The 23,436-nt window shown below is 41.8% G+C and overlaps 1 protein-coding gene across 1 annotated transcript in view; it reads right to left on the bottom strand.

Annotated features, from left to right (window-relative positions):
- The window catches only part of ppargc1b (peroxisome proliferator-activated receptor gamma, coactivator 1 beta), a 115,889-nt gene extending 96,504 nt beyond the window's left edge, over nucleotides 1–19,385 (bottom strand). The window contains exon 1 of the mRNA XM_067519306.1: nucleotides 19,236–19,385. The gene's annotated coding sequence lies outside the window, so the exon portion shown is untranslated. The remainder of the gene's footprint in view (nucleotides 1–19,235) is intronic.
- Nucleotides 19,386–23,436: the final 4,051 nt, after the last annotated feature.

Raw genomic sequence — 23,436 nt, 5'->3', positions numbered from 1 at the left:
TTTAAAAAGAAATCACCCTAAAAAAAAAAAAAAACTTTCATTACTTATGCTGCAGTTGGGATCTGAGTCCAAAGTGCCTGTTGAGAAAAAGAATCAATTGTCCCTTAAACCAACTTCCATTAGCTGTTGGGACCCAATTTTTAGTAAATCTAATGCTGCCATGAGAATATAAACTAGGCCTGCACTCATTAAACCAGCTTCATTAAAACATCTTATTACTTTCATTATGTAGAGATTTAGTAGCAATAGCTCTTCAGCAAAGACGGACCGGGATTCAGCGAGCGCTCACTTTATCATATCTGAATAAATCTTTTGATCAAACACTCCAGCACATATTTTGGAATGAAATGAAACCGTCACAATTCGCCACCTTCCTGCAATCTGCCTCATCTACTTCAATAATGAAGTTCCGATGAAAGTGGACACTTCTCACCTCTACGCAACAGGTTTCACTCATCATTCCTTAAAGCCTCTCAAGACATGTATCGTTTTATAACATTAAATATTCACGAGTCAAATAAGGTTGAATTATTCCTTCAAAGCGTTCAACTCTAATTCGCTCGGATTGCCGCTTAGAAATACATACACGGTGCCGACTTCCAACCAGTGGAAATATGGGCATAAGTTTCAAATTGTAAAAACATAAAAAAGTAAAGAATGTGTTGATTGGAGAGCTCCATCTTTAAAGTAACAGGCTGATGGAGAAAATGGCCTCGGCTTAGTTTGGTACTTCTACGTCAAACTTCTGCTCTGAAGGCAAAAACACAAGCCAACATTGTGCAACGACAAAAAGAATCCCATTCTGCCCGTTGTGAAGTGAAACAAGACTTGTTACAAACACAGCTGCACAATTATTTTTAATAAGAATCCAAAATTCTGCTTAACCGACGCCAGGACTGATGCATCAGACATTCAGTCGCTGGGTGTGATTGAGCACCGTGACCTCAACAAGTGCACAGATAAGCAAAGAAACTCCTCCTCACAGGCAGCGTGTTTTACCCCCTGAGGGTCAAAGATGGTATAAAACGAGAATGTGAGCATTAATAACCCACTGGTGAAATCAATTAAAAACAAAAAACAAACAGTTATTCATATTTTGTATCACTCCCTCACATCATATGGCTCTGTACGACTTCTATTATTGTTTTGTGGTGACTTTATTGTAAAGGAGAAACAAGAAGTGATAAATGGTGAAAAATTTCTTTGGTGCATTTTGACCTTTGCAGATGTTTTTGGTTTATCATGTGATCTACAGTAATTAGGGAGGCAGCAGACTGAGTGTACTGGGAGTACAACTGTATTGGGTAAGAATGTGTGAGATTGTGTGAAAACTGTGTGAGAAGTGTGCCTAGCAAGTGTGTGTGTGTGTGTGTCCAGTTAGCTTTGAGTGTGAGGGAGCTGCGTGTGTTTACTCTGCGTTGGATGTGGCGCATTCTTGTCATTGATGTTTCAATGCGGCGGTGTCTGCTCTCTACGACACACACACTCAAACACACACACATGTACAACCCATATTCTACATGACACCACACCAGAAAAATTACTTAATTTCTGTGATTCATTTAGAGCCTTTGACACATCACACACATCGAGGCCAGATGAGGGAGGGGTGGTGAGTCAGGGTTTTAGGGACACACACGGAGGAAACAAAGCCCAATAAACCTACGCGGATTGTATTTACAGTGCAGGATTTCAGGCTGAGACCTACAGTCTCAGGGACAACACAGACAGACAACCATCCACACTTATTTAGTCCCCAGTGAAACTAACGAACACGTCTTTGGACCGTGGGAGGAAACCCACGCAGACTCCTCCACTGTGCTGCCCTATGATGCACACGCAGTATTGTAAAATGCTTTGATTGTATTTATACAGTTCTCGGAAACCAGTAGACAGCTGATAAAGATGGTACTGAAGCATTGCAAAAGTGTTTTGTGGGAGCATCATTTGTGAAATTCGTTTTGATCTTTCCAGGAGTTTTGCAATGAATCCCAGTGAGCTTTGACATCTTTCAATCCCGTCACTAATTTGAAATTCCGAGCAAGATAAGAATTCTTTAATATAGTCATAAAAAAAAGGACACAATGGCTTCTTTTAAAGGCAAACGTGGAACAAGACTTGTGTCGGCTGAGGGAAAATACTCCTGACGTTTATTATGCATTTGGTGCATATATGTTTTCCAAAGAGGTTTTCAGGAAAAGAAGCACTTGCTGATAAAATCACCACAGCCTCACTGCAGAGAAGTTGCCTTTCATGAATGATGGAGGTCTCCAAACTTCTTAGAAAACATTTTTTTGGAAACCAGACAACACAGTGATCTATATGCAGGGAGAGATCTAGGTATTTTATTCATGCACAGAGTTTGTGTGGGGATTCTTTCCGTATCCACTGTGGTCAGTTCGGCTCCTGCTTCAACCTGGATTAGTTGGCTGTGCGTCCACAGCCTCTCTCACTCGCTGCAGGTGTGTAATCTACAAATGAAGCTGCGTGTTTAAAGAGAGGCCAGTCAGGATCATTGCGAGCACCACGTTTCCATGCAGGTTCATCTGAGAGCAGCCACAGAAGCACAGGAACAATTTGGCTTATGACTTTTTCCTCAGTGTCGACTAAGTTGGGAGGTGTAATAACGTCTCACAAAATGTCCCAAATGACAAGAATTACTTCTCACAATCATGCAATAACAATGCAAAGCCTTTACAAGTCCTCGTACAACACTGAGAAACTAAAACCTGAAACCAAGAAAATAGTTTTCTTATTTTTGATCGGCTGCTCAGTTGGAAGCAGTGGCCCCTGTTTCACTGCGGGTTTAACAGACCAACACTCCTCAGACTGATGCACCACACAACAGATACGTAACACTCATGTATCTGTAGTAGATTTAGTAGATTTCAAAACTGACCCAAGTGCTACACCTCTATTAGGTTTTAGTGATGTTGTAGCATTGCAACTAAAATATTTTCCCTGTTATATGAAGGTGGCACTGGAGCAACTTGGGGCTCACTGCTGTGCCTGAAGACACTGGCACATAGGGAAGGAGCCGGGGATCAAACCCTCCACTGCAATTAGTGTGATCCTGCTCTGCCTCACCTCTCACCAACTGAGTTAGTGGCCTTTATTGGAAGGTATAAAAATATTATGCTGCGTCGCGTTAGAGTTATACTCAGTAATTATCTTCCTATAATTGCTGTTTCACGTTAAAAATTAGCTTCAGCCTAACTTTGCAATATGGAAGCTGTGCATTTTACCACGTGTAGACGGGCATTTCAATTAATACTTTATAGATTCACATGGATATACTTTGCCCACACTGAGTGCTGATGAGTTCAAATAATTTGTAAATCATTACATGTTATATTAGCTTCCTTATTTCAGTTCCTTGGAATTCTCTGTGCTACGCCCTCAGCACACTTGGATGGATCTGACGACAGAAGTCACAGTGAGAGATAAGGAAACAAACAGCCAGGAAGTGGAAACAGAGTTAAATGGGGGGCTGTGGGCAAAGTGAACGAGATCTAGAAAGAGAAAATGTTACAGATTGGGATTATTAACTAACTGAACGTAGGAATAGACGAACAAGGGTTTGGAAAAATGTCACAGCGAGTGTGTAAAAAGACATTTGAAGAAACTTATTTTATTATTTACTTATTTTCACTCCCAAAAGCCACAAAATATGGAATTTGCACTAGTGTCCATAACTTTGCATGTGTTAATGTAGGCATCCTGTCCTGTTTTGCACATGTGCGTAGGGACAAACATTCCAAGAGAAAGTAGGATTGAGGAACAAGCACACGGTGGCAACTGCCAGTGATCCACCTCCAGCCGATGACCTCACAAGCATGGTATACATGTTGTCGTGCCCATTACTTCACTTATTGCTGCAGTTAGGTATTACATTACATATTTGCAATCAAGTCACTCACTTTCAAATCAGATAACTGTGGTATGATTAAACTGCAGTACTGTCAGTGTAATCAATACTCAGAGTACCACCAGATCAACTGCATGCACTGTTGCAGTATATACACAGAGGCAACTTGGTAAAGTTTAGGCACAAAAAGGACTTGGTTAGCTGTACATCCAATGTCACAGGGTCTTTCTTATAACGGTTACTGACAATAACAAAGACCTGGTTTATGTACCTGATGTGCAGCTACACCGCAACAGCAACATATCTTCATGTTCAGGAACGATATTCCTGAACTCCCCTTTTTTGTGCGAGTGACCCAGCGGCTGCAGCAGGAAACATAAGAGTTGATTCAACCTCATTACTGCCTGTGGAGAACATTCGTCAGTGTAGTAACAAAAAAAGCCGAAATGCCTTTGTAACATTAAATCCAAAGGTTGACAGTTGTGGTAAACAAGCAGTAAGGAAATGCTGTAATAAAGCATAAAAATGGAAAACAAATCCAAGGATGTGAGTATATGAGATAAATGGAACAACATAAAATACTAATGATTTAGCAAAATGGGGGTTATGACATATTTTCTGTGGTTATCTCCAAATGTTAACATTGATTAAACATGTCGGTAAACACTGCTGTTGGCTCTGTGTTGAAGCGATTTACCAATATTGATTCACTGACAGGTTTTCAATATAGCCCTGCAAATTAAACCAGATGATAGACTGACGAGAGAGTAAGTGGGAGCAAACGCAAACACACACAGCATGGTCACAGGCATTTTTTTTTTTTACAGAAACTATAAATACACACACATGCACATATGCAGACACTTGTTTCCCTAAGTGTGTGTGAGAGAGAGAGAGAGACTGATGTAATGTAGTGTGACTGTTGGGATCTCGCTGTGCGGACTGATGTTGCATGTTGTGATGCTGCTGCACCAGAATAAACCAACATGCGTGCACACACACACACACACACACACACACACACAAGCACACACGCGCGCACTTCTATTTTGAAAACCTGCCATGTTTGTACTCGATCACGAGAAAGTCTGTATTCATGTTTGAATCTAACGGTGTGAGAAACATGGTTTTTAATGGACTGTTGTACATTGGTGAACTGAACCGGCTGAAAGGTGCATGAATTTATCAAAGTGCAAGACAAACACAGGACTTTCCTGGAGCTGAGGTTTACATGCAACTCTCTGGCATATGAATACTGGTTTATTTTTATGTCTCTGTATCTGCCTTGTTCTTTCTACCTAGCTCTCTTACTCCTATTTCTCTTTGTGCCTTTTCTCCCTGAGGTTTCCCTCTATGCAACTCTCTCTCCCTCTCTCTCTCTCTCTCTCTCTCTCTCTCGCTTCCCTCTCGGCTTCATTTTGGTTGGGGGAGATAATCCCTCAGTCACATGGACGGAGAGAGACAGAGGGAGAGACGATTTCTGAAATACATGGCTGGTTTCAGGAGCCAGAGTCAAACACACATAAATGCAAGAGAATTGGGAGCAAAGAAAGTGATAGTGTGTATTGTTTACAGCAGTATAATAACATATTACCATTGACGCCCATTGGTGCTGGACTGAAACAGTAAGAAAGTGCTGGATGTGAAAGGAACCTCCAGCCAGCCAATAGGAACAGCTGTTGCTGGACAGTCACCAGAGCAGGGGATTAATGTGAAAAAGGAGGAAGGAAAGAGGGATGAGAAGGAAAAGAGAAAGACGAGTGACAAGACAGGGTGGGAGAAAGAGAGGAAGTGATGGGAGAGAGGATGAGTCAGGAGAAACAGGAGATGAGAAGGAGTGAATGTGTAATGAGGAGAAGAGACACAACAGAAGCGTAAAAGAACATCACGTTTTAGCTTCTGTGACATATTGAATAAATGCCTAAAAACCCACAGCGGCCCGTCCTCCACCTCGCTACTGTTGCTATGCACTAGACATATTTCAGCTTTGGTTTTCTGTTTGTTTTCAAGTCCATCTCATGGACATTTAAGGCTAAAAATGTAGCACTCGTAAGATGCACGAGGAAATGGAGCGAAAAAAAGGGAGAGAGAGAGAAGGAGGAGGAGGAGGAAGGAGGAGAGCAAGAAAAAAAAGAGGCACGAGAGAGAGATAGGAAGAGAGCAGGAGGACAGAAAGAACGAGAGACGATTCCTCAGGCACCTGCCCCTCGCTCGCTCCAGTGAGGGAGAAATCTCCCATAATTACCTCAGTTCCCACAAGACCACACACACACACACACACACACACACGCACGCACACACGCACACACACACACACACACGGAGAGAGAAAGAGGGAGTTGGAGAGAGGGGAAATCCTCATAGAACCTTAGTAAATCCATCCAAAATGCAGCAAGCCAACAGCTCAGGCACTCGCTCAGTGACTAAAGCAAACAAACACACACACACACACACACACACACACACACGAAAATACGCAAACAAATACACACATACACACGTGTGGGAACAAGCAGAAGATGCTGAGAGAGCGGAAAAACTAGGTTAGAGAGAGGGTTAAAAAACATAATCGAGGTAGAGAAAAGACCAAAAATAAGAGGACTGAAATTACACACACACACACACACACACACACACACACACACACACACACAGCAAAGAACACTTTAAAGAAACTGAAAGAAAAGCAGATTTCCTCCCATGGAGATTTGAACAGATTAAATCAAAGTGGCCTACACACTACGATGCATTGAGTGTGTGCCCTAAAAAAACAAACCCTTCAAAATAAAACCACAATTCATGCAGCCACATGCAGGTTTCCATTTCAAAAATTCAAACACCCGATTTCTACAGCAGCTTGGTGGAATTATGTATTTACAACGAATGTATAGTCTCTGATGTTATTTTGTAATGTGTAATAAATGTCTACAAGATAAATGGCTTGGTTAATGGTGCCTGTTCTTATCTGGTCCCCTATTGACTCCCATATTCACATTTTGTGAAAAGCCGAGCACCATCTGTCAGCAGCGTCTGCTTCACAGTCTTTGCTAGGTGTTAGGATGAGCTCGGCGTGTTTCATCAACCTGTCAGAATCCCGACAGCACCTCCATCGGCTACACCTACACGAGGTACTGAAGGTGTAGCTGATGGTAGGTGCCATCATTTTTTTTTTGCTGTTTCTTTATTTTCCTGCTATAACGAAGCAGTTGAACACAAGTATTTGTCAGCGCGTTGCCTGAGTTGTGTAACTGCCTTCTTATGACTGCAATGCACTTTTTGTTAAACGGGGCCGTGATACCAGCTCTTCCAGCATCTATTGCTTCATCAAATGTCTCACAAACTACTTAATAATCTTGTGAGTGACATAGTTCACAAAGTTATGAAGCTGGTCGGGGTGAATGGATGGGCCAACAAAAACCATCGCTATACTAAAATTTTAACCTTTACCACGTTTATTATTGTTACCAGTGAACGTTAAAAGGTCCGTTTCAATCCAAACCACGATCTTTCACTGAGCCGAACCAAGTTGTTTCGGTGCCTAAATCTGCCCGTGTTCCCTGTGTTCAACTATTGGCTGTTCACTGATTTGAAACAAATCCCACCATGTATAAATAAGCAATGTGAGAGTCACTGTGTGGATACATCCAAGTATGTCACATCCCAACAAAAGTCAAGATAAGCTCTGAAACCGATTTTACCCAATGACTAGTTTGATAGTATTGTTTTTTTTTCCCTCTTTCTTTTTTGTTTGTCACAGCTATTTGCTGGTTCAACTTTGGCCTCCAGTGCTAAAACAAACATGCTGCGTTGATTAGAGTGGATGTGAGTGTACTCCTATCCATTAACCGGGTACTGTACATACTGTAGACAACTTGAGTCTACAAAAAAAATTTAAATAATAATAATCTCTACCCATTTTTCCTCTTTTCGTGTTTATTTAATGCTTGACTGTTTCAAAGCTTTAAACAATCACACAACAATTGTATTTATTAAAGTGTCTAAATGTGAAGCCAGCTCGTGGTTCAGGGCCGGACTTTGACCAGGCTTCTCTAAAGCTTGGCTTAACTTCCTCTCTTCCTCTCAACCTTCATCTGCCAAACACAGAACTTTTGACTCATCAGTTAATAGAAAATTGACCTATGAGGGCCATTGAGTTTTTCTGGGGTTAGCGATCTTTTTTACCTCAACCCCCTTTCATGGATGTCATGTCCGCTTTGTGTCTTTCAGATAGCGGAGTCATGAAACCTGACTGCTAGGATGAGAGAGGGCTGAAGGTCCTCGGATCGTTTCTTACTTACAGGATTGGTCGTTTTATGTGTTTCTGAACTGATTGTTGAAGGATGGCAAATGTTACAAAGGGTCCTAAGTCTGCTTTAATTGTAGATAACATCTCTCGCTGTGGATCTGTGAAGTCCAGGAGCCTTAGAAACTGCTTCGTAACCCTTTCCAGACTTATAGATGGATCCAGTTTAGTCGTTTTTAAAATGTAGTAAATACTTTTCCCCGAGTGCCTACTTGGATTTACATCACTATTTGTCTTTGTTTTATGTTAGATTGAGTTTAAAGATCCAAAACAGGTTAAAATGAGAGAATGAGATGGCTAAAGCTTGAAATGGCAAAGGTTTCACACTATTAAACGGAGTTACAGGTGTTGATAAGGCCCCAAGAAATGCAGCAAAGCTCCAGCAAAAGGCACAAAACATGGAAACAAACCATGAAAAAAAATATTTTAAATGACATGGATGTTTTACCTCAAGAATTCCGACTGCGGATTCTGACGAGGAATCTCCACTCTCAACATGCAGATGTATGATCCATCCTAAAATTTTGATCCTAGCTGACGGCATCACGTAATTAATTTATTTAAGACAATGGCTGCACAAAGCATGATGCCACAGTAATAGTGGGGGCTGAGAGGATAAATAGAAGGAAGAAGGTGTTGCTTTTCCAAGCACCTGAATGCAGCACTGTGTGCATATTCATTCATTCCTATGGTTGTAAGCTACCAACAATAAGGAGATCAAAGGTCAGAGTGACAGCACCCCAACAATACCACGACACACATGCCAGTGGAAGGTGGAATGTGGCCCTGACCATTGACCTCATTCCCTTTGGTTGATGGCGTTATAAATTCTGCAGCAGCTGCACTCACTGCATTTCGGTCTGCATGGCAGCATCAGCTTTGAACTTCTGCGATTCGTCGGTGCCCCCCTCCCCTCCCCTCCTTAACTGGCTCCCGGGTCCTGTGTGTACCTGAGTGAGTCTGAGAGCACGGGTGAGTGAGTGAGTGAGTGTAAAAGTGAGAGGCGGTATAAAATTATTTATCTGGCTTCATACATTTTCTCAGGCCGCATGCCATAACTCTTCTTCTTTCAAAATCCCCCATTTAGAAATCTAAGGTCTGAATTTAAATGCAGAATTGTGAGTTTTATTTCCCCTCAAAATGAAGAGATTATCCTCATTTAAACTGGTGAGCCCGGTACAGACAGCTGTAACAAATATTTGTTGGAGTTCCAGCTCCTTGCAGCATGACACAGCAGGTTTCATCACAGGTTTTACAGAGTGACTCCCCCCGAAGCTGTAGAGTTAAATCTTTCCACATCAGCACGATTCCTCTGGTTGGTTGGGTGATCGGTAAGAAAACACTGTTACAGCAAACAACCTGGTGATTAGTTTCATACAGTATAATTCATGAATGATGGTTTTAAAAGCAGCGACTGGTTGAAATGGTTTGTGATTGACAAACATAATGAAGTGATTTCTTTCTCATAAGCATCACTTACTTGCCATTAAGAAAGAACCACTACATCTTCTTTAGAGGAAACTGCTTTGACGTTGCTTTTCAGTCTCTGTAATATGAGCTTTGGGAGATTTTATTGGGATATTGTTGTTCCGAGAAGGTAAGTAATAACTTGAAATCCAGAACTACTCAGTGAAACCAGAGGAAACGATCCTTGCGCTCGATCCCCATGCGGTCTTTGTGTACTTGTACTCAAATCTTCTGATACCGCGCCCGATACCATGATACCATGGAGGTTGGAAAAATGTCTGTTTTAGGACAATTGAAATGACAAAAGTAAAGCCCAATGCAAACAACAGTCACCATCATGTTTCTCAAGATAATTTTTTTAAATGTTTAATATTTGGGGACATACATCAGCAACAACTGTTTTATATATATATATATATATATATATATATATATATATATATATATATATATATATATATATATATATATATATATATATATATATAGTAACTAGAATGTTACCTGAAGTTCTCTTAGTTTTACAGTTGGTAAAACAAACATCTCACTCGATATCTGTGCTTTGTTCATCTTTTTCTTTTCAGCCGAAATGCATCAATCAGATGAAAATGCGAGAATTCCCGTTCTTACAGGATTTGCTTAACGGTTTTCCTCCCCAGCAACTCTTTCTAGAAGCCAAATAGTTTGGTACTTCTACCGGTACTTGGCAAGAACTCGAATGGGGGTACTTGTACTTAGTATGGAAAAAAGTGGCACCAGGACATCCCTACTTATAGCTGTGCTTAATTACAGGAACATTAGTGCAGCGTTACCTGTCTCGGGGGTATATCATGCTGATAAGTGTTCGATCCGAACTCTCTCGTATGCAGTTCTTCTTGTCATCAATATGCGGTAATGTTGCAAGACACCTACACTAACACATCCCCTTTAACTGTGTAGCGGAATAATTCGTACCTTGAGTTAAACCTCCGCTCAACATCTTTGCACTTTGCCTGTTTTAAAGCTTAGATATACGCAAGTATGTCACCACAATAAATCCAGCCCTGTCTCCTTCCTAATTACAGTGCTGGCACCACATGTAGGCCGGTATGTGGTTTAGCCCTTTAAAAGGCCGGCGGTTGCCTCACTGTTAAACAAAATCACTTGTTTGCCACCACATCCCCTGATTACATTATCGGGAGTTTAAGAGCACCTTCAGCTCACATGTAAGACCTTGGCTTCCGATAAGCTATCAGCTTCGACTCTTACTGAAAGGTAAACTACAACAGGCACTGGAGCACCAACGTGCAAAGCATCAAATGTGAAAAGTGCCGGTGAAGCTGACGCCTCCCATAGGCTGAGTGTGTAGAGTCATGTGGAGTCTAGGAAAGATAACCCAAAAAAAAAAAAAATTCGTGTTTGAGTGGTACTTTGATTACACAGTGGGGAATGAGTCCACTCTGCTTTTCTGTTCATTTACTCCACTTTCAGTTTTTATCTAGATCTGAAGCTGGACCGGGTAAAAGGTCAGACTCCTACACTACAACTGCTGGGGTGGATTTTGACTTCATTATCACAACTGATTGGATTAAACAGCACACTTCACAGTAGATAACGTCATTTATGCTTTTCAGGATTATTGTTTGTCTTCTGGTCCGGTTATTTAGGTCACACATGCTAATGGAAGACTTTTCCTTCTGTGTTTAATTAGCCGTGACCTGCAATCTAATTGAAATGTTGCAAGTCAGAGTTCATTAATTTTAGTGCAGAGAAGTACTGTAATTTGTTTGAACTGCACTTTACTTTTAACATGTCCTGCAAGACTTGCTGCAGAGTTTATGGTGTGTTGCCGACCAGAAATTTGCAGCATTAATTAGCCAGGCGGGTTGTTTTTTTCTAGTTTGATCAAATTCCACGTCAAGGTGATTTTACATTAGAAAGACAAATTGTGCATTGTTTTAGTCGCGGGTGACGCAGCCAAGTGAGCATTGTAATTTGAGTTTAAACAAATATATACTTCACGTTTGTTTTTGCACCTTTACAAACCTTCTAAAATTGGTTTTCAGTTGAATGCAACTGCATGTATTTACTACTGGAGAAAGAAGACACGAAGCTACTGACATGCAATGACACAATTAGGTTCATTAGGTAATGAAGCAGACTATGTCTTTAGCAGCATAACTCGGATGGTTCAGAGTCAAACCTGAGCCAAATCTAACTATAAACTTTATCATAATAGTTGTACTGTAGTCCGGAAAGACTGTTATCTACACACAGCTGCAGGCCAAAGGTCCCCTGAATGCTTTGAGACTCTTGTGAATTTAGCTGAAGCCACATTAAGAGCCATAAAATCATTGCTGACTAAAACTGAAAGTACACCAAGTTTAGAGCTCGTAAAACAACAACCGACAGACACACAAACCCATTAATGCTAAAGTTCATTCATCCTGTTTGAATCTATTTTTTTTCCCCTGCATGTTCCATACAGACCCTACTGGCTCGTGTCCAGTTTAATAAAATCGGCTATTTTCTGTGTAATTCTGATCATTCTAAAAAAAATTCCATTCGTCTGAAAAACAGAGGATAAGAATAAAATAAATAGGGGCTGAACCGTGTAAACCACCAGTGTACTGTAGACATGCACACTCGGCCCCCCCACCATTAAACCCTGTCCCAACTTATCCCAGCCACTCAACCACCCACCCCTACAACACACACACACACACACACACACTGCAGTGCAGTGTCCCCTAACTCCCATGTGACTCAAGGACAAGTATCAGTGGCCGAAGGTCAGTTGGTTCCACATGAGCAACCAGCATTCCAGCAGCGTTACACTCAGCTCTGTGTGTGTGTGTGTGTCGGTGTGTCGGGGCTCAGTTGACCTCTAGGCAACATTTGCATTTCAACAGAGCAGGAGCATGACTATGACTTTGAACTGGACTGTCTTCTCCTTTTTAGCTTGAGTTCCCATTAGTGCTGCTATTGATTACTAGCTGCTGTTCCACGTGACTGTGCGTGTGTACCTGAGTGTGTTTTAGTACGTGCTTGTGTTCTTGTGTGTGTGTGTGTGTAGATGTAGCTGATTGAGGGGCTACTTAGGTTTCACAGTTCATTGGTATGCATGTTGGTCTGGCAGAGCGTGCGTGTAAGGTGATGATAATAACCCTCCATCTAATTCTGTTGGTACCAAGGCCATCTCAAGGCCACATCACCTTTCTCTGGAGTGTTTTCCTCTGGATCAATGCCTTCACACAGAGCAGGAGCCTTGTGGTCACAGTGACAGGGGAGAGCCGGCCCCATTCCCGTTCCCATTCCCATGGAGTCAGAAAGCATTACAAGCTGACGTGCACGATACCCATCATTCAGTCAAGCACAATGGAAACGCTTGCGCTTCAACTTCAATAATGTGATATTTTAAAGGGTCAACAAAATACAGGAGACTGGGGATCAGCTCCAGTGTGAGATGATGACAATGATGATAAAGTTTATTGGTACATAGTTTGCTAAAAAAAAAAAAAGAAAAATTATTCAAATTTTCAAATAAAAAAAAATCAAATAAAAAATAATCTATATATTTTCTTAGGCATTTTTATATATCAAGGTCAGTTTACATGTCATTGTTTGTACTGTTGTGACTCTGGTAGAGTCACTAATAACCCTGATGGTGATATCATCAGAGCACAGACTGTGTATAAATACGGACATAGCGAGATGTTACGTCACATACCGATTTGCATTTGAGGCAGTTTAAAACCCAGAGCCGCTCCTTGTATTCAGCGTCACCGTTTCCACTTGGAGTCAACACCTTTCAAATGAGGAGATCTGGGTGTTGCCTTTGCTTCACCACCTTGGAGCCAATGCTAGTTACTGAAAACACCACGAAGTACAGCAGAACTGCCTGTCAGAATGAAATACGGTTTAGTGACTCGCTGTGAGTCCAGCAGCTGCAGAGCTGCAGGCAAGCAAACTGTCACTCACGCCTGTCAAATAAAGTCCACCCAGCAGAGGACTAAAGCATCGGATCAATAACATTCAAAATAACCGTTTATTAGACGGCCCAAATGAAGTGGCTGAGGCCTTAATGTCTCCTGGACAACGCATAGCATTTGTAAAGAGACACTTTTGGAATCAAATGGATTTCTTGAGCCGGCATCTCTCGTCTATCAGTGGCATTTAAGATACCTGCACGCTGGCTTAAGCCTCCAGTCACCACTTGCATCAGGGTTAGAGAGTATTAAAAAGTGTGCATGTGGAGACTGAAAGATTTGGTTTTACGAAGCTTCAAGTGAAACTAAAAAGAAAGTAAATGTCACTACCAAGTCACTGGCGTGTCCAGTTTATACACTGTGCTGATGGAAAAGTGTTGTGTTGTAGCTGCTAAGCACAATGCCATGAAAATTATATCATCAGAAATTATATTTTGAATTTTATCACAAACTTAATTTTCATTATTTTACTATGTAACTTCTTTATATCCACGAAAGACCATTTGCACTAGCTGATTGGGGTTACGCTTGCCTCCCCTCACATGCCTGGCTGCAGCTATTTCTGGGTCAGTCAGGTGAGGTGTACAGGTTTTAGGCGGCAAAGCGCCGCAGAGACACCTGTTTTGGATGCAGAACAGTCCTTAACAACACCAATGCTCTGATCCATCTTGCATCACTTGCAAGAAGAGACCACTTGCATCACCAGCTGATGATGATGTTGGGGCTTTTGTTTTGACCACATTGTGCCTAATGAGGGTCAGTGGGAGGCTGCTGCTGTCCCTTCAAGGCTTCCTCTGATGAGTTAATATGCATATCCACATCCAGGAGGGCATTTACTGATATGGAAAATAATTATGAGGCTATTCCATGTGTAATTTTGGAGGGCAAGACAAGAGGGTGCAGGTCCCATTCCCCATCTCCCGCATGCAGTAGTCTATACCATCTAATAAAACGACTTATATTACCATGGAGGTGCTTGATAAAAGTCGTGAAGATACCTTCATATTATCAACCAGAGCTCCTTTTTATTATACAGAGGAGGAAAAAGAGTGGAAAGTGCATAAGCAATAATAATGTGTTTTTTTAGATTCTGTTCTGCCACAGATTAAACCAGAGAAGCTTCGATAGATTATTATACTAGATGAGACTGTGGAAGTAACTTTTCCTTAGATTCCTGATTCCCTGAGCATAATGAAACTATTACATAAGTTCTGCAGACTTGGTGGATGTGCTACCATCTGTAAATGTGAATATGCAGCCAAGTCTTCTAGAAATGAAGGTTCGATGAAACTGCAAGCGTCAGACGTTTTTGTGTGGAAGACAGTCCGTGACTAGAAGTCCCGGTGGAACGTATATGTTTTTTATTAAATAACCAGCTCATTTATTAACGGTGGACGTAGTAAGCACAGGACTGTCACAGGCTCGAGTTTAGGCAAAGGTGCTTCAGATATGATCGGTAAAGATTTTATCTAAACCTGAATAAAAACAAGCTAAAGTCACTGGAAGTTTAAGATTGTTTAACAAGTGTTTAATACTTTAATTGGCTTTTGATTTTTTTATTGGACGCAAAGTCACCCCCCCCCCACTCTGCCTGTTAATCTTCTTCTGGGTTGAGCCCCACCCTCAACCACATAAGCATCACAATTATTTTCAGATCCAATTATCTCACTGAGATCGTCAGCTGTTAATAAAATCACATTTGCTAGTGAAAACTCCACCTCACTTTAACATAACCTAAACACGAGTTCGATTTTTAGACCTGTCAGAATCAAAATCCTGTCAGAATTAGCTTTTTTACGTTGTATTGGCTGGTTGCTCATGTGGATGTCACAGTGATGTTCCAGTCATACATTTGCATTTAGGATGCTGTGTATCAACCTAAAGTATTTCCACATCTACAAGGGAAGTTGTGTGGACAACAGACAGTAGTTGTCCTCTCCTCCTCCTCCTCCCTTCAGCCTTAGCCCATTACTCCCTCTACTATTATTACAGTTGGCTGGAAGGAATGCAAAACAACAACACCTCCAGTCTGACCCCATGGGCAGCCATCCTCCGTGACACACACATACACACACTCAGACCCTCGCATGCAAAGGGACTCTGACACGCATGTAATGGTCGTATAGATGTGCAGAGTAACAGAAACACACTACGGCCCCCACCCTCGTGTTTTCATAACAGTTTAAAGGCTAAGTCTGGCTCTGCTTGTTTAACATTCACACACGCACACACACACACACACACACACACACCCGCCAAAGTGGGAAAAAAGTCCTAGAGATTCCTTCAACTTGTGGCAGGTGTAGGGAAGGGTGCTGTGGGTAGATGTAGGGATGGTGCAATAAGCGGGGGCGGGAGGGGGGGGCATGGATCGGGAGGATGATACAACAATCACATTTGAAAAATAAATAAAAACTACAATATCGTGATTTTAGAGAAAATATGTTTTTACATTTTTTGCTTCATTCAAGCTGTAGTTTGCTTAATTTTTCTGTCTGTCATAATTCTACCACAGCACGTGACAAGGACAGCTAGAGTCCAGCTCCCAGGTAACACACACACACACACACACACACACACTGCAGATCTAACAAAGATCAAAGCCCCTTAACTTTGGTGCTGCCATGTGACCAACATTATTTTAATTTACTTATTCCTTCTTGAATTGATGCAATTTTGAGAAACTGCAAAGAAAAAGTATGAAAGATGAACAGGCTTGACTTGTCCCATAGGAGAAGAGACTGTTACACGGGCAGGTGGCATTTGTTTATGGTTTAAACAGTGTGTGTGTGTGTGTGTGTGTGTGTGTGTGTCCTGAATACCTCTCTAGATGTGGTGTGTAACTTGTACAGTGTATTTGCCTGCATAAGTGTGCAGAAATTTCAATGTCAGTGTGTGTGTTTGTGTGTGTGAGATTGTGCTCATGTGACACACTCTGCAAATAGCAGCAGGCCACCAAAGAGAGCAGACACCAGCGGCTGCTCCCTATGGTATGATAGAAATACAACACACACACACACACACACACACCACTTCCCTGGCTGAGAATGATAATGCAACTGCCAGAAGCCAGGAGACGGGCGAGTGAAGATAGTGGTGGAAAAGAGAAAATACAAAAGAACAAACAAGGTAAAACAAAGACAAAAGGAAAACAAAAGACGGAGAAAGATAAAGGAAGTACAACCTTGATGTTTGTCTGACTGGAACAAGGTTGAAGTCTAAATCTTTAACCATCTCTCACTTACTCTGGTGTTCAGACACTCTCAGTGCCATTTAGATGCTAGTGCTGCTCATCTCCACTGACTCACACAGTAAAGCAGAAGTGATCTGTAAATCTCAGATGACTGATGCCTGCATACTGTCGTGATCCGCGTCTTGGACATTGAAACTAGCATCCGAGGACACAAACGGATCAAAACAAAAACAAATGTCCTAAACTTCAGTGCCTCACACACACACACACACACACACACACACCTGGTTTGAATCTGTTTGATAGCTCTCTCTCTTCCTGTCTCCACACACACACACACACACACATCTGATTCCCATTGCAAACAAGTCTCCAGCTCAGATACGAACGGCATCATCTCCATTTACCCTCTGCAAGATCAGCTCATCGCCAAACAAGCTACAGAGACCTCAGCCCCCCGTACGCCAGCCTTCACTTCCCTCTGTGCTGCAGATTCTGTTCTTGACTCGTATTTTTGCTCTAAGTTGCTTTTGGACTGAGGTTTAGCTTGTTGCTTGTGATCCCTGGGGGTCATTTCATTCACGTTTATTCCTGTTCCTGTTTAGCTTCCCTAGTTTCCTTGTTTTGCTTCTCTAACTTGCTTTGTCGTGCTCACGTTTCACTTTTCCAGTTTGCCCCAGTCGTGCTCACATTCACTTTTTTCCCTTCCGTATGTTCACTCTGGCTTTTGAGCTTGTCCACACAGGTTTTGTTCTGTCCGTGCAGAAGCCTTTAAGTTTGACGTTTCCACTGATGTTCATTTAACCCTTTTCTTCAATGTCCTCATCACCTGCTTTTACCTTTCCGCTTCCCCTACAGCCAATTCACACTGACAGTAACACAAATGGACAGAGGCACTCAAGTCTCTTTTCTGTGTTGTGAAGTACTGCGAGCTTGTTCTCCAAAAACTGGACTTTTACCAAGTATCTTATGCATGAAGGTGTAGATCTTAAGTTCTCGGGGAATGGAACAGGGAGGAGCATGTGTTTCCACACATAAAACATTTTGTTGCTATGTCACAATGACGGTGACTTTCAGACAACCTCCACAGGGATCAAATCAGAAATGCCTTTCTATCAAATTTTCTCTAGCTGTCGTCTCCATCGCCTCCTGGGATGTCCATAAGTATTCCTGTACCAGCTGGGAGATATATTCCTCCCTACGTTTCTGTGGCTGCCTCAGGGTCGCCGTCCTGTTTGATGTGCCTGGAATAAAGAACCTCTCACAGAGCAACATCTAGCAGGCTTCCAAATCTGACGACCGAATCACCTCGGCTGGCTTCTTTTCCATGCAAAGGAAGCATTTCTCATTGTTCACGCTCCTCACGCTGTCCCTCAGGAACGAAGGAAACAAAAGAGTGCTAATTCGGTTGGCGGAATGTGTTATTTCTCAAATCATCGATGTAACATGAGCCGTAAAAGGAAATTCTATTTTTCTTTCAAACCTCTCTCATAAACTAGGATCTTGTCCATTGTAGAAATGTGCTGCTGTAAAATGCATTAATAATGATCCCGAACAAGAGGAAATTTGCTGGCAACACATCATATGAAGCGGTCTAAAGACTCGTTAACTGTTTTTAATCAGTCCATACCTACGGCTTAAGGCGGGCACACACTCAAATCTGATTTGCCCACGACGACTGGTAGGACCTAGCTGATCCTGGTCAGTTCCAATCTGGCTCAGTGGGTCCAGACAGTGGGCAGAGAAAATCATTAAGGTTTTATTTAGCATTAAGACCCAGTCACTTGTCACTGTTCTCAAAGATTATTTTAAACATGTTTAAATCTGTGTCCATATCTGCGACTAATGACATGACCACCGAGGGCGACCCACAATAAATAACTAACTGAATGTGGCCTTCCTCTGTAGACCCTATAGTCCGTGATGTCTCTGCCTTTACATCCATGATTTTGCGACCTTTTCTCCGCTTCTAGAAATCTGGGACAGTTGGTGGAAACAGTCTTTATGTGTGAACTGTCCAGTCTTTGATATTCATTGCAGTCTTCAGGTGTGTTTGCAGCTTAAGTTGGTCGCAACGTTGTTGTCATGGTGACAGTACTTAACGCAGAGCTACAGCTTCATTACATTCAGGCACGAGAAGAACAATCATGTAGGCACAAAAAATAAAGTCACAGCGTTAGATATGGGTTTGAGATTCGTTCTATTAGGTCCTGAAGCTTGTGGCACTGCTCTCATGAGTTGTCTAACAGCATTCTTGCTCTTTAGGTGCATTATTTTTGAATATTCTAAAAATTAAATTAACACCCTGTTTACTTGCAACTACAATATGTAACTTTTGTGAATGTGGCCGCGTGTAGCAATTCACGTTCACAGCATTTAATCAGATTTGAACCAAACAGGATGTTATCTGCCTTTTTATTTTTTTATTTTTTTTACCTGCTCCTCCAGATCACTGTACTCTTCCTCTTTACACCCTCCTATTGAGCTCAGCTGCACCTCATCCTCTGCATCCAGATGCTCACATCTACGTACTTCACCTCCTCATGCATCTGTCCTCCCGTCTCCTTTGAGCTTCTCAGCAACTCCTCTAAAAAAGAGAGAGGAAAAAAAATTATGCAGCACGTTTACAGTAGCCATGAACTCCCTCTGCACCTCCTTGCTCACACTGCAGATGCTGTAAAATATACAGGACATGTAGATGCACACACACACACACACACACACAAATGTGCTTATAAAGCTTTATGTATCTGTCATTTTCTCTCACTCTCTCATATACACATGAGCAAACACACACATCGTCCCCATAAGAGCAGTCCAATCTATTATTGAGTATACTGCTGTCATTTCAGGGCCTCAAGGTCACCAGCATCAATAACTCTGCTGGTAACCACTGGACGACCCCACCATGCACACACACATTTTCACACACAACTGGTCACATGATGGAAGCTCAGTGCCAGCAGGTCCTCAGTCAGCAAACATCCAACATACTAAGACAATGCTGGACTAGAGACGGTGACAAAGAGGCTAGTTTAGGCCAGGCTTTCAGTTTTTAAGGCAAATATTCAATACACAGTGGAGCTACCGAAGGATATGTTTATTACATTAAGACAGGTTTGCAAAAAATATGAACGAAAAAGTGAATTACAGTATACAGCTTTTCGAGCTTTACATAAATTTGCATTGGTAAACAGCGAAACAAGGCAAAGGTGGCAAACACACACTTTAAAATAGAAATATACAGAGCAGAATAAAATATTCACATCATATCATGCTGTATTTGCTGCATGTCCAGGTGACAGCAATGTGTGTGTAAGAGCTGTTGTTTATTTAGTCCGTGTCATTTATCACACACAGGAATGTCCAAAAGACAAGTTAGATGTTTTGTTGAGCTGTGAATTCATGTGAATGTTAATCTACTGAGTTGTTATTAAAGTAAGACAGTGTATGAAAATGAATATAATAACTACATGTCAAGGGTTTGTGGATTTATGAAATCAGTAGTGCGTGTGTGTGTGTGTGTGTGTGTGTGTGTGGTCAGATGTAGGATTACAGCAGCAGCATCTGGCTAAAAAGGGCAAAAGATTCAAACATGTGACCACCGCTGGGCTGCTCGAGATTAACTGACAGACTGTCCACTTTGCTTCAGTTTCATGCTGTACCACCACCACCACTGCTCCCGTTACCCCAGTGTACGTCTGCTCTTGATACTGCTGCACACTACGGGCACAAAGTACTTCTTTTTCTGCTGTACCACTTGTGATACAACTGCTGCCATTACTACTGTGATTAGTACTACAGCACTCTTATTTTGACTACTCCTACTACTATGACTACAACTGCGGCACCGTTACTCCCGCTGGGCGTCTACTACTATGACTCTTAGCAACACTCCTCCGTAATATGTCAACAGTGCATAATAGTACTATCACTATGTTTACTACCACCATAATTACTACGGTTACTGTTAGTGCCATCATTAGAAATACAGTTGGTACCACTTCAGCCACTGCACTGCTACAGGTACAATAATACAGTGACTACTTTTAGTGAGGCGACTACCAAAACCACTGATGCTACCTATGTTACTACACTGACTGTAGTACTGCTACTGCAACACCTGCTTCTACATATCCAATTTGACATGTGGTTCATCTGACCACAGGACAGTTTTCCGTTTTGCCTCAGACCATCTTAAATGAGCTTTGGCCCAGAGAACACGGTGGCGTTTCTGGATCGTGTTCACATCTGGCTTCTTCTTTGCATTAAACAGCTTACATTTGTGCATTGCACAGTGAACTGTGCACAGACAGGGATTTTTGGAAGTGTTGCTGAGCCCATGCAGTGATGTCCAGTAGAGAATCAGGCCTTTAATGCAGTGGTGGCCTGAGAGCCTGCACTGCATTAAACTGAATGCGTCCTGTTGTGACCTTTGGCCTTCTCCCTCGAACACGGAGATTCCTCCTGATTCTCTCAATCTTTTGATGAGATTATATATTGGAGATGCTGGGATCCTCAAATCCTTCGCAATTTTATGTTGAGAAGCATTTTTCTGAAATTGTTCCATACTTTTTAGCCAGTTTGTCACAGATTGGTGAACCTCTGCTCATCTTCACATCCGACTCGGCTCTGCCTCTCTGAAATGCTCCTTTTGTACCCAGTCATGTTAGTGACTGGTTGCCAATTAACCTAATTAGTTATCAAATGCTCCTCATTTTGTTTTTGATTTGTGGCCATTACTTTTCCAGCCTTTTAATGCCCCTTTTCCAGCCTTTTTGTGATGTGTTGCTGCCATCAAATTTAAAATGAGCTAATATTTTCAATGAAATGTCAAAATGTCTCAGTTTCAACCTATGATGTGTTTATGTTCTATTGTGAATAAAATACGGGTTGATGAGATTTGCAAATTATTGCATTCTGGTTTTATTTAAGTTTTCACATCTTCCCAACTTGTTTGGAATTGGGGTTTGCTGCTCCAATGTCCTATTGCACCTGCTATACGTTTAATTTCGCTGATTGGTGATTTGGGAGGTACTTATTTGATATGGTGGATTCACTCAGCATCAGCATCATCACACATAAAACTGATCCATACGGCAGACCCCCATCTCCCAGTTTGTCAGTCTTCGATGCTGACATCCAGCCGCTCGCCTACCAGTCGTCCCTCTGCATGTCTGTCATGGCTGTCAGGCCGGAGGCTGTGCACACGCCTGGCCTGAGCTGTCACTCACCATGACCTCTGACCCTGAATGTGTCACACATCATCAGTGCTGCAGTCCTCTTTTTAACAGGAAACACAACAAGACTTAAGCTTTCACACCTTCTCTTCTCTGACTTTATTTCCTCCATTTCATGATTTTTCCAGCATCACATCAACATTTTACTCTTTTCTTTTCTGGCAGTGGAACTGAAACAGGGCGCTTTCTTCAGCCTGGCCTTTTAACTGAACGGCAGTTTGGAATTTGGAATTGGGGATGATCCTGCCGCAGGCTCTTTGTCTCGACTGCAGACTGATTTGCTAAATTGCTCAGCATTGCTGTTGCCTCACACAGACTTACACACTTGTTATCTACTACCCCACCTTTCTAATTACATATTATCATTATTAAGATTTCTATTTGACAATTTCTGGTCATTATTCTAGATTATTCTCTTCTGTAATTTTTACTCTGCTGCCTAAATTTCCGCCTTGGGAAATCAATAGTTTTACCCAACTGTACCCAAGCCATTTGCCTGAAAAGGCTGGGTATTCAAAAAAAACGGAATGCTATTTTAGCACCTTTGTGAGCGATGGTATCTGCCATCAGGCGCCCAAAAGGATACATCAGCCTCCTAATATGGGGGGGGGGGGGCAACGTTAACAAACTGCCCTGTTGGTTGTATCAGAGGTTAGGAACAAATGACCTATAAGTGCATTAAGGTTGGAGGACTTCTTGTGCTTGTACCTGCTGCCAATGAAACCTGAATGTGGTGACTGGATGCAATAGTGATTACCAAGGGCACCTGTAGTGTCTATGAGTTCTAATAAATGGCAACATTTGATGCTGGGAGGATCATGATCTGACGCTTTGGGGTGAGAACATGTTGCAATAGCAGACACGCTGGCCTGCAAACATACCAGCCGCAAACACACTGACAAACTCCCATCAACAAGACACATTCACCAACAGGAATGTCCTCAAGTCCATACTGGTCTTTTTAGAGGTAGGGCGGCACGTGCACACACACCGCTTCATACACACACACTCTTCATTCAGTTCATTGACACACCAACCATGGCTGCTGTCACAGAGTACATGCAGTACTTTCTATACACCATCTAATCATTATCAGCCAGTTTACAACTAAATGAACTAAGGTTCAAACTGAGCATGAAGAGAGACAGTCAATAAGTTACCACAGTCCACAAGGGATGATGTGCTTGTGTTACTTATATTTAATCAGTACTTTAACATTTTGACTCCTACTGTTTTAATCATTTAACAACCCACTAGATTTCACTTACATTCTCCAGAATGTATATACATTTATGACACTAATACGTAATAGCGTTTTGCTGATTAAATGTATCAGCAACATACTATTACGTATTAGTGTCATAAAGTAGAATCTAAAGAACCTTTACATATAAGGG

Source organism: Channa argus, chromosome 10, assembly GCF_033026475.1.
Source record: "Channa argus isolate prfri chromosome 10, Channa argus male v1.0, whole genome shotgun sequence".
Lineage (NCBI taxonomy): Eukaryota > Metazoa > Chordata > Actinopteri > Anabantiformes > Channidae > Channa > Channa argus.
Note: the sequence above shows the minus strand (reverse complement) of the source record. Positions and strands in the feature narration are given on the sequence as shown.